Source organism: Saccopteryx bilineata, chromosome 5 (genome assembly GCF_036850765.1).
Source record: "Saccopteryx bilineata isolate mSacBil1 chromosome 5, mSacBil1_pri_phased_curated, whole genome shotgun sequence".
In the NCBI taxonomy this organism is placed as follows: domain Eukaryota; kingdom Metazoa; phylum Chordata; class Mammalia; order Chiroptera; family Emballonuridae; genus Saccopteryx; species Saccopteryx bilineata.
The window spans coordinates 82,853,561-82,865,943 of record NC_089494.1 but is presented as its reverse complement, the minus strand read 5'-3'; the positions used below and the strand labels follow the sequence as shown (position 1 = coordinate 82,865,943).

The 12,383-nt window shown below is 36.5% G+C and overlaps 1 protein-coding gene across 2 annotated transcripts in view; it reads left to right on the top strand.

Moving 5' to 3' along the window:
* KCNJ3 (potassium inwardly rectifying channel subfamily J member 3) overlaps window positions 1-12,383 on the top strand; it is a 182,347-nt gene that overhangs the window by 149,265 nt on the left and 20,699 nt on the right. The gene's annotated exons all lie outside the window — the stretch shown is intronic.

Genomic DNA, 12,383 nt, shown 5'->3' with positions numbered 1-12,383 from the left:
TCTGTGAATGTTTTTATTTCTCCTTCGTATTTGAAGGATAGCTTTGATGGGTATAGTATTCGTGGCTGAAAGTTCCTCTCTTTCGGGACTTTAAATATTGGGGTCCACTCTCTTCTAGCTTGTAGAGTTTCTGCTGAGAAATCTGATGATAATGTAATGGGCCTTCCTTTATATGTTGTATTCTTCTTTTCCCTGGCTGCCTTGAGAATTTTTTCTTTGCTGTTGGTTTGTGTCAATTTCATTATGATATGCCTTGGAGTAGGTTTGTTGGGGTTAAGAAAACTTGGAGTTCTGTTTGCTTCTTGAACTTGAGGCTTTAGTTCTTTCCACAGGCTTGGGAAGTTCTCATCTATTATTTGTTTGAGTATGTTCTCCATTCCATTTTCTCTCTCTTCTCCCTCTGATATACCTATTATTCTTATGTTATTCTTTTTGATGGAGTCAGATAATTCTTGTAGGGCTATCTCATTTTTTTTAATTTTTGAGTCTCTTTCTTCTTCTCTCTGTTGTGCCTCAAGTTGCTTGTCTTCTATTTCACTAATCCTCTCTTCTATCTGACCTGTTCTATTAGCTAAGCTTGTTACTTCGTTTTTCAGCTCGTTAATTGAGTTTTTCATCTCTGTTTGATTTGTTTTTATAGTTTCAATTTCCTTGGACATATATTCTTTGTGTTCATTGAGTTGTTTTCTGAGCTCCCTATATTGCCTTTCTGTGTTTTCTTGTATATCTCGGAGGATTTTTAGGATTTCTATCTTGAATTCTCTGTCATTTAGCTCCAAGGTTTCCAATATATTAAATTTTTTCTCCATAGATTTTTCCTCATCTAGCTGTGTTACCTCTCTTTCTTTTGTATCCATGATATTCGATTTTCTCTTCCTTAATGGCATCTGAGGGTGGTTTTGTTGATAGTATTAATTAGATTTAATAAAGAATAAAAAGTTAAAAAAAATAAAAAATAAATAAAAAATCGAAAAGAGTTGTTTTTTTTTAAAAAAATTAATAATGAAATAAAGAAAAATAAAATAAAATAAAAATTTTTAAAAAAAGGAAATTATTCCCCCCCTCCTTTTTTCCTCTCCTCTCCTCTCCCCTCTTTCTTGAGAAAATCTTGTGGTGGACTGTGAGTTATAACAAACAATGCCTGTGATGGAGGGCCTGAATTGGGGAAAAGTAATAAAGGGGCAAAAAAGAAAAAAAGAAAAAAAAAAAAGGAAAAAAGGAAAAAAAAAAGAAAAAGAAAAAAAAAAGAGCGTATGGACCCACAAAAAGCAAATAAGGAAAAAATTTGGGTCAAGAATAAAATGATTTGCTTTTAGGTGTTGGTTGTCTAAGAGTTATGATGAGAGGAATAAGAGGAAAACGGAAAAATGGGGGGACAAATTAAAAACTTACTATTGTATTTAGTGGAACAAGAACTAGATAATATGGAGAGCCAGGGATGGGAGCACTGCTAGTGAGTTAAAAAGGTGAAGTAAAAACCCCCCAAAATGCCACAAACATAGGTTTGAGTCCCAGATAAGATAATTTGTTTGTTATTGAGGTTTGAATGAGAGGAGATGTAAAGGAGAAAGGAAGAAACTAATATAGAGGGAGAAAAGAAAGAGAGAGAGAGAAAAAAAAGAGGGAACCACTAAAAGAAGAAAAAAGAAAGGAGAGAGAGAGAGAGTTAAGGGTTTTGGAGTGCAACCCTCATAGAGAGAAAGGAAGAGAAGAGAAAAGATAATGGGAGATGTAACACTTATGGGTAGTGTAGTTCAAGGAGAGGAGAGAGTAAGACCAGTAGAGAGTTAATCGGCCAAATTGGAGGAAGAAAAAAAAAGTATCAAGAATGAAGATAAGAGAAACAAACGAACAAATATAATAAAATGGGATAGGTTATAAAGTCTGCAGATTATTCTTGATTTTGAGAGGTTATCTTCTTGCTTTTTCTTTTTTCTCCCTCTTCCTGGTCGGTGACTCTGTACCCCGGGTTCTGCCCCTTTGGCACGCTCAGGTAGAGGCTTGCAGTTGATAAGTCTCTATGGCAATGTCATGTATTGTGCTTTAGTCTCGTGGGAGTCGAGGCTCATTAGCATTTATAGGCTCCGACAGTGAGAGAGTCCGTGTTCCTGGAGCCTTTCTCCTAGTCTTTCCTTCCTCAATTAGTAGCCTGATAATCCAGCTATGGGGTTGCTGCTGCCTCTGCCTGGATAGTAAGAGGCTCAAAGAGCTGGCAACTCCCCACTCTATTTCCACTCAGCACAGGGCTCTGGGTAAGGCTCAGTCAGTCAGAGCTGCTAGCATAATCAGGCGGGCTTTCCGCCCACTCAAAGACCACTGGCTCTGCCACTCTGTCCGGTAACACAAGCGGGCGCCCACTTCTGGGGGGCGCTTGGAGGAAACTCTCACTCACTGTCTGCGACCAGGATATCCAGCCAGCAGTCTCACGCTCTGAGTGAAACCCCCAACCGCAGGGAAAAGTTGCAGCGTTGGAATTGAGTCTCGCTCCGTCCCCGTGCGCGGCTTTTGCAAGGCGCTGGGGCGGCTCGAGATTCCGCTTTGGCCCACACAAAGGCCCCTGACTCTGCCCCTCTCTGCGATAACACGGGCGCGCACTGCGGAGGCACTCGGAGGAATCGCTCACTCCTTATCTGCGCGCGCACACCGCCGCGGTTCCCTCTGAGTGAAACCAGCACGGAAAATCTCCTCCGTTGGAAGTAGTTCTCACTCCCTCCCGTGCGTGGCTTTCCCAGGGCGCTGGGGCTGCCCAGAGACTCTGTCCTCGGCCCACAGAAAGGCCTCTGACCCTGCCTCTCCGTGGGGCAACACGGGCACCCACTGTCGGGGCCTAGGAAGAAATTCTCGCCCACTAACTGCGCACCGACCAGGAGACCGGGTAAAATGGCCGCTCCGCTTGTCTTTCTTTGTTTGGGTTTGGCGCGAGTGTTAGCTTGTATTGCCCGGGTTGCCACAGGATCAGATTTTCCTTGGCTTGGATCTGTGTGCCACAGCCTGGTTCGGCGTTTGTGCTGCGGCAGCCTGGATCTATTCACCCCCTTTGCCCGCCTCAGTTTCTATATTCACAGTTACCAGAGAAAGCCGCCCTGTTTAGGTTAGTGAGGAAGGCGGAGCATTTCTTACTCCCTTTTTCCTTCGGGGTTTGGTTATATATTTAGCCAATTTTTCACTCAATCATACCTTTGGGTGTATTGCGAAGCATCTGGAAGCTCCAAGTATAGGTTTTTCTGTTTCTGGTTGAAGATCTTGTTGAGTTTTGGGGGAGATTTATCGGTATCGCTTCCTACCCCGCCATTACTCTGACGTCATCCCCCGAAAGTTATATTTCTTAATGCCTAAGAAATTCCTTTATTTCATGTCAGAAACTAAGATAATCACTTTTGCATAATTATCTTCTTCTCGTCTTCTAATGGAAATCCATGTGCAGAATTTCTGCTAAAATACCAAGCCACATTTGATCATTTAGGGATATTTGTATCCTTTTTGTGGTAGAGGGACAATTAGAACAAATATTCCATTGTCATATGCTATAGACTGATTTATATCCCTCCCCCCAAAATTATATGTTGAAGTCAGAACCCTTAATGTGACTATTTGGAGGTAGGGCTTTTAGCAGATAATTAAGGTTAAATGAGGTAGTAAGGGTGGATGGGCCCTTAGTCCAATAGGACTGGTGTCTCTCAGAGGAAAGACCATGAAAGACCTTCTTTAGAAGGTGTTTGTAGGCAAGCCAGGAAAAATGTGCTCCTCAAGAACTGAATTGGTTGATCTAGGACTTCCATCTTCCAGAGTTGTGAAAAAATAAATTTCTGTTGTTTGAGCAACTTAGTCTGTAGTATTTTGTTGTGGCAGCTTGAGTAGACTAAGAAAAAAATAAAGTGTGCTTTTACCATACCTTGTACGATTTGGAGTTCCTCTAAGTTATGGAGGAACAATATATCCTTCTTGAATCTCAGAAATCCTTGGTGAGAATGTAAACTATACAGCTGCTATGGAAAACAGTATGGAGATTCCACAAAAGATTAGGAATAGAGTTGCCATATGACCCAGAAATCTTTCTTTTAGGTATCTAACCAAAAAATTCAAAAGAATTTACTGAAAAAGACATATGCACCCTATGTTCATTGCAAAATTAGTCACGATGGCCAAAACATGGAAACAACCAAAATATCCTTCAATAGATGATTAGGTAAAGAAAATGTACATATACACAATGGAATATTACTCAGCCATAACAAAAGATGAAATTTGCAACAATATTGATGGACCTTGAGAATACTATGCTAAGCAAAATGAGTCAGTTAGAAAGAGTTAACCATCTGATTTCACTCATATGTAGGATGTAATATGGAAACTCACAGATGCAGGAAACTGTGTGGTGGTTACCAGAGGGAAGGGGGTTAAGAGAGGTAAAGGGGACCACTTGAGGTGGTGGATACACAATGCAATACATATCATGTATCTTCGAAATGCACACTTGAAACCTCCTTAATCTTATTAACCAATGTTACCCTAATAAATTAGTAAAAAAAAAAAAAATCTTCCTGAATCAATGGTAGTGACCAGGCTCTTATACTGTAAATTTTTCCTCAACATTTCTCCTTTAGATTTTAGTATCGCTTGATTAGTTTTTTAGTATTGCCTGAAGCATTTATCACATTTTGAATTGCAGAATTGAGGTAATTTTCTAATTTTTGTTTTTACAACTTATTATTTGGAATCACACTATAAAGAAAAATTTACCTTTAACAGCATGATATAGTTACCCTGTGTTTTAGTTAGCTAGGACTACTATAACAAATTATCGCTTTCCGGATGGTTTAAAAAACCCCTTAAACTGTTCTGGAAGCTGGAAGTCCAAGACCAAGATGCCAGCAAGTTTCACTTCCTCTGAAGGCTCTTTCTTTGGTTTGTAAATGGTGATTATTTTTAGTGTCCTCAAATGGTCTTTTCTCTGTGCTCATAAATCCCTGGTTTCTCTTTCTCTTCTTATAAGAATAATAGTCATTCTGGTTTAGAGTCCCATGATTATATCCTTATTTAATGTTGATTCCCTCTAAAAGCCCTGTACTCAAACACTCTTGCATTCTAAGGTACTGGGGTTTCCGTTTTTTATATATAAATTTTGAGAGGACAAAATTGAGTCTGTCATACCCTGCAATTTAATTTTCTCCCCTTAATTACCTATTTTTATAGTACAGGGTTGATACTCCAACTACTTCCAATGAAAACCAGATTTTTTTTTTTTCACTTTGAGCACTTTATCATTATATCTATGTCTGTTTACATCTATGTATATACCCATATCTATATTGGGAGATATGTTTTTAAGTTTTATTATGAACTTATGATTTTTTATATCAGTGTTTCTATTAATTGTATTCATTCTTCTTTTCATGCCAATATTTCTCCTTTTTCATCAGAACTAACCAGATCATCCGGTTCCGTGTCCTTTTTATACAACTCCGTTAGTCTATGATAGTTTTTCAACACCACATATGAGTCTCATCTTGTGCTTTCTTATACAAGATCTTGAATGAGCTAATTCTTCAGAAAGCCTAAGATCAGCCTCACCAGGCAGTGCCGTAGTGGATAGAGTATTAACCTTGGATGCTGAGGACCCAGGTTTAAAACCGCGAAGTTGCCAGCCTGAGCTTGGTTTCATCTGGGTTGAGCACAGGCTCACCAGCTAGAGCACTGGGTTGCTGGCTTGAAGTGGGATTATTGACATGAGCACTGGCTTGAGCCCAAATGTTGCTGACTTGAGCCCAAGGTCACAGGCTTGGCTGGAGCCCCCCATTCAAGGCACATATGAGAAAGCAATCAATGAAGAACTAAGGTGCTGCAACAAAAAACTGATGCTTCACATTTCTCTCCCTTCCTGGCTGTCTGGCCCTATCTGTCCCTCTCTCTGTCTTTCTTGCTAAAAAAAACAACCCCAAAACAAAAAAACCCTAAGATCCTTTGAGCATGTGTGTGTGTGTGCGTGTGTGTAAGTAAATGGTATTGGGGAAAATCCTAGCTTGGACACAAGAGTCAGAAACCCAGACATTGTCTATTTCTTTGAAGTACATTATTTTCATGATTAGGTTAGTAAGCAGTTAACTGTTAGGAAATAATCTGTAAAGCTTTTTAATTTTGTTAAAAAAAACAAAACATTTTACTGACATTTTTTCAAAATCAAGTTATCTACAATCATGTTCTGCAGAGTAATATAAACAAGATTTTACTAGTTATATATTGCACCTTCCTAGAGATGGCTTTCTCATTTAAAGAAAGCAAAACCTGCCTTTAGAGTCTACAGTGACTGAATGAAAATGCAGCACCAAAACCTTCGCAAAAAAAGAAAAAAGGAGTATGTGTCTGTCTGACAGCAGAACTACCCTAGACACTATAATCATGCTGCTTTCTTATTTATGGACTTAGAAGACCTTGACATGCCACTGTTACTGTTTAATACCTACAGTATACTTGTCAAACTTAATGATGTTGTTCTTCACAAAAACATAAACAACAGGGTAGCAGTGTAATATTCCTCTGACATAACTATTTAGGCTTGGGGCATGATTGCAGATATTTGCAAATAAAATTGAACAGGTTTTCAAATATTTGAGATGAAATGTCATTTATAAATGATCACTTACGATTTGTTTTGTTTCTGGGGTTTTTTTTTTTTTGGTTTTTTTTTCCAAAGTGAGAAGCGGTGTGGGCAGGCAGCAGACAGACAGACTCTCTCATGTGCCTGACAGGGGTCCACCTGGCATGCTTACCAGGGGGTGATGCTTGACCCATCTGGGGTGTTGCTCTGCTGCAACCAGAACCATTCTAGTGCCTGAGGTGGAGACCATGGAGCCATTCTCAGCACCCGGGCCAACTTTGTTCCAATGGAGCTTTGGCTGTGAGAGGGGAAGAGAGAGACAGAGAGGAAGGAGAGGGTGAGGGGCAAAGAAGCAGATGGGCGCTTCTCCTGTGTTCCCTGGCTGGAAATCAAACCTGGGACTTTCACATGCCAGGCTTTTCACATAGGTTCTACCACCGAGTCAGCCGGCCAGGGCCTCACTTACATTTTTTAATATATGAAATTAAAACTACAATACTAAAGGAGGTATTTGCAATGCATTCAACTCTAATCTGTATGTTTCATAATTACCTTGAAGCCATTGGGGCATTTTAGCAGCGCTGACTGACTTAAGATAGTACAGTGTGTCCATAAAGTCATGGTGCACTTTTGACCAGTCATGGGAAAGCAACAAAAGATGATAGAAATATGAAATCTGCACCAAATAAAAGGAAAACTTTCCCAGTTTCATACCTATTCAGTGCAGTTCGATGTGGGCTCATGCACAGATTTTGTAGGGCTCCTTAGGTAGCTATCCCGTATAGCCTCTACAGACTTGTCACTGACTGATGGCCTACCAGAACTGGGTTTCTCCACCAAACTGCCGGTTTCCTTCAACTGCTTATCCCACCGAGTAATGTTATTCCTATGTGGTGGCGCTTCATTATAAATGCGCCGATATTCACGTTGCACTTTGGTCATGGATTCGAATTTAGCTAGCCACAGAACACACTGAACTTTCCTCTGTACCGTCCACATCTCGACTGGCATGGCTGTGGGCTGCTTCACTGTATACACGGTGTTACGTCATCATCTGCACATGTGCAAATGCTGCCACATCATCCTACAGAAACTGGGAGGGTTTTCCTTTTATTTGGTGCAGATTTCACATTTCTATCGTCTTTTGTTGCTTTCCTGTGACCAGTCAAAAGTGCACCATGACTTTACGGACACACTGTATTTAAATATGTTTTATTCAGTTTCTCTCACAAAATAAAATGAGTATGGCATATGCTAGATGAGTTGGATCAGTGATAACATGTCCATACCTTACCATATAAGCATCTTTCTGTTTGCCTTTCCTTCACTGACAAGATAAACTGTAGTCAATTTAGCTTGTGTAGTTGGTACTTTAATAGCACAATTTCTGAGGATTTTGCTATAATAATGAATATTATGTTTGAGTGGAAACAGTGCATATCTTTTAGATCATAAAAGTAAAATCCTAATTGCTCTAAGTAAATTAATCATTTTAATTATTATGCTAATAAGATACTTAAAACATATATTATTTATCAAATTATTTAAATGAACATGTTTTTAAAAGTATTGACATCTGAGTATATAGCATATTAATAAAGAGAAAGTTTCAAGATCTTGTATAATAAATAAAAAATAGTTTGTAGTACTATAATTGTTTTTAGCTTTGACTAAGTGGTAGTTGAAGCTTTAAGTTAAATTTCATATTGGATATTTTGTGAAAATCTTAAAACTTGAATTTTTTCTAATATGAAAGATGTTATTTTAATGAAGTGAATAATACCAATAAATTTATTTTTTTAACACTTTGAACTTTAACAGATGTTTCTAATCATTTATAACTTATATTGTAAATAATATTGATAAAGCAGTAACAAAAAGTATGTTTGTAAATCATACATATGTAACATTCAATTTACTCTTAACTATATATTACTTCTATACATTAATGTAATAATATACAGAAAATTGAAAGATGAAAGGACAATGATACAAGAAGGAACAGTTAATGTTGATACAGAATTAGAACATTAAAGTGGAAAAAAGGTCAAGTTAACATAGAGGAGCGAGATACTAAAAACTTCTTACATTATCTCTTTCTCCATTTTATCAGTGACCAAAGTCCACCAATAACATATGGTTTTATTTATTTAGTCTTTTCCCCCTCAATCAACAAATATATTTCAAACATCTAATGTGGTAATGTCATTGATCCTAATGTCTACAACCACACATGTAATCTCCTGCTGTAATCTCCCTGCCTTTATTAGCCCTTGAATATATCCATTCCCTGACTTATGTTACCCTTTTCAATCATATAAATTACATGTGTACTTTAAGCTTAATTCATATATTGCTTCTTTTCAAATGGTGTTCTGCATCTCACCCAAATTGCCTAATATTAATTAGATTATTTTCTGTTATCAATATTCATACATTTTTGTTTTATTCATATTGCTTTTTTTGTGAGGTATTTATAATTTTGTCATCTGTATAAGGCTATGATCTCCATGAAGTCAGGGATTTTATGCATGTATTTTTCTCCGCTCTCATTATCTTTTAATAAGTTAATGAGAATAAAAGAAGTAACCATCATATCATTGATGAATGAATGAGTGGATTAATTGAAGAGCTGCCACCTATTTTTAAAGTAAAAGCTATTGGTGTGCAGTACTTGACCAATTTGCTTTGCTTTTAAAGGGATGCAAATTTAAAAAAATATATTTGGCTTTAAATAATTCTGTACTTGAGATTATATTACTATAATATTATTTGTACTAATATGTATCAATATACTCATGTCAGTATCCATAAATATTAACTATCATCTCTTCATTGCAACAAAGATTTGAATGCTTAAAATTTCAAAGTCATGGTTCACAAAATTTTAGTCCTTGCATCTGAATTTAAAAGTCAAGTATTTTCTTGCTTGGTTAGCTCAGTTGCTTAGAGCATTGTGCTGCTATGCCAGAGTGCAGGTTCGAGACCCGAACGGGGCACATACAAGAATCAACTAATGAATGCATGGATAAGTGGAACAACAAATTGATATTTCTTTTTCTGTCTTTCCATTTTTCTCTCTTTAAAATAAATAAAACTTAAATTTAAAAAAAAATTGTTTATTGAGAATCTACCACTGAAATAAAACCTGTGAGTAATCTATAAAAAGCTTAAGATATACCTGTTGCATTTAGCAATACTCTTTATATTGAGAAAAATGTAAATGCATTTACAAAATGGAAAAACTATGTATTTTTAAATAAATTTGCACATATTCATAGTTACTCTTTGAAAATGGCATACATGGTTTGGGGGCCTCATGGCATCTTGTACACATTCATGTGTAAGAGCAAGTTAAAGTGTGTATACTCTGATTTCCTCTTTGTGTCTGTTTAGCTGATCCTCCTAGATACTTTTTTCCTTACTTACTGGTGTGGTCTTCACTAAGATGTCAACTTTTTGCCAAATCAAATCCTTCACTCCTTTCAGCTTAATAAATCTGTCTGAATTTGTGTTTATTTTTCCACTCTGATAAGATAACATGAGCTTATCTTTTAACTAAATTATATTGTTTTTGATTATCTGAGAAAATGGAATCCTAGAAGGCAAAGAGTTTGAGACGTAAGTTTTTATTTGGCTTCTTAATTTTTTGTCGTGTGATGGATAGATAGATAGATAGATAGATAGATAAATTGATAGAGATATATATATATTGTGACTGTGCTTCAATCAAAGGAGCTTTCAAAAGGGCCCTCATTTTTTTTTACTTTTATGTTGATAAAAGCCATCACCATTCTGTGGCTCAGTACTCTAACCTAGAAATTTCCCCTAAGACTTTTAACAGGTGATATTTTTCCTAAACCAGCTTTGTGGCTTTGTACTAAATAGCTAGTGACACTATCTCTGTTTGGCAAGTGTAAAGAAAACATTGCTTGTTTCTAGTGATGAAATCCTTTTTAAATATGTTTTACAGCAGGATCTAAACTTATAGGAGTTTCCCAAGTCAGTGATATTTGCAGGACAAAAGATAGATGAGGGGGGACAAGCACATTGAAGACAGATTTATATACATGCTTTCTATAAATGTTCAGAAGATTATCAAAATTATTTACATGTGACTTTAAAAGCTTAAGTTGTCTTATATTACAGAGCCAGCCATCAGAATCTGTGGGTTCCACTTCTGCAGATTTAATCAACTGAGGTTAAAAAAAAATGTTATTGCAGATATGTACAATATAGGTAGGCCTACAATGGTTGCATCTATTCTAAAAGTGTACAGACTTTTATTCCTTGCCATTATTCCCTAAATAATACAGTATGACAACTATTTAAATAACATTTACATGTATTAAGTATTATCAGTAATCTAGGGATGATTTATGGCATACAGGGCATGTGGTAGGTCATACACGAAAACTACACCATTTTATTCAAGAGACTTGAGCATTCAGGGACTTCAAAGGTACTGAGCGATGACTGGCTATATTAACTATGTCCAATATATTACCTATATTTAGTGTAATATACTCTAATCTGGTATATCTTAAAAGACACTTATAATATAAGCTCATTTTGCCATCATACAGTTCATTGTAAACATAAGAAACAATTTTGTTCTCCAGTGCTTTCTTAATGAATCTAATGATTAGATTCTGAAGGGAGCAATATATTTTCTGTAATTAATTCAGATTTTATAAAATATAAGCAGAGTCTGTCAGAAGTTTAATAGTATGTTATATTTTATGTTATATAGAATATATATGCTAAAAAATTATGTTAGTATAGCATAATAGTATGTGATTCAAGAACCTGATTTTTAATGAATTCCTATACTTTAACCGTCATATTAAGTAAACATTTGCATTGTCTCAATCCTTAAAAACTACTAACTACTTAGCTGTTGTTATGTACATTTTAAAATTATAATGCATGGTTTCCACAAGATCACAGAATATGTAGATTTCACTTATAAGAGCGATCAACCTCTTGCATCTGACCATTGGAAAACCTACTCAAATGTTTTGAATACTATATACTAAAAGCTTTAGAGAGACTAAGGAGAACCACAATGATCTCAGCCTTGCCCAGCCACCATAGACAAGGACAACCAAAGCAGGCAAAGGTAGATTTCCAAATTCTGGGAAGGGGGAAAATTGAGTACGAAACACCCAGTATGTTTAAGGTAATCAATAGATAGATACTTGATGGGGGAGAAGTGTTAGCATTTGTGGGTATTTGTCAAGACCAGTAAGGGGATTTGAAGTAATCAGTGGATTTAGAACTGTCAGAGATGTTAACATGGGGATGGCAATGAGAACTGCAGTTAATATAGCCTCTTAGCTCAGGTAAAAGAAAGTTGTTCTGTTCTCATGTGAAGTACAAGATTAGGCCTAGGTTTGACAGCCAAGCTGCTTCCTTGAACAGGGAAGAAACCTCTTATTACTCTCACCTCTTGTCTGTGTTTTTGGATATGTAAAATCTTATATCTTAAAATTTTAAAATCAAGAACTTTTTCTCGTTATTGCTAGATAGATTCAGGGGTAAAATAATTAGTTAAATTTTTCAAACAGAAGACTGTGGATAAATAGAATTTACTTAAACAATTCAAAACTGTCAAAAATGTTCTAGGCCAGGTATGGTTGAATATATAATAGGTTTTATGTAATATTTAGGTCTACATTACTAAACTTTAAAGACCCCATCATATAATAGTATCTTTTCATCCATCATCTTCATTATGTTACTTGCCTCTTTGCCCTAGTTAAATAGAGGTGGCTAATTGCTGGGA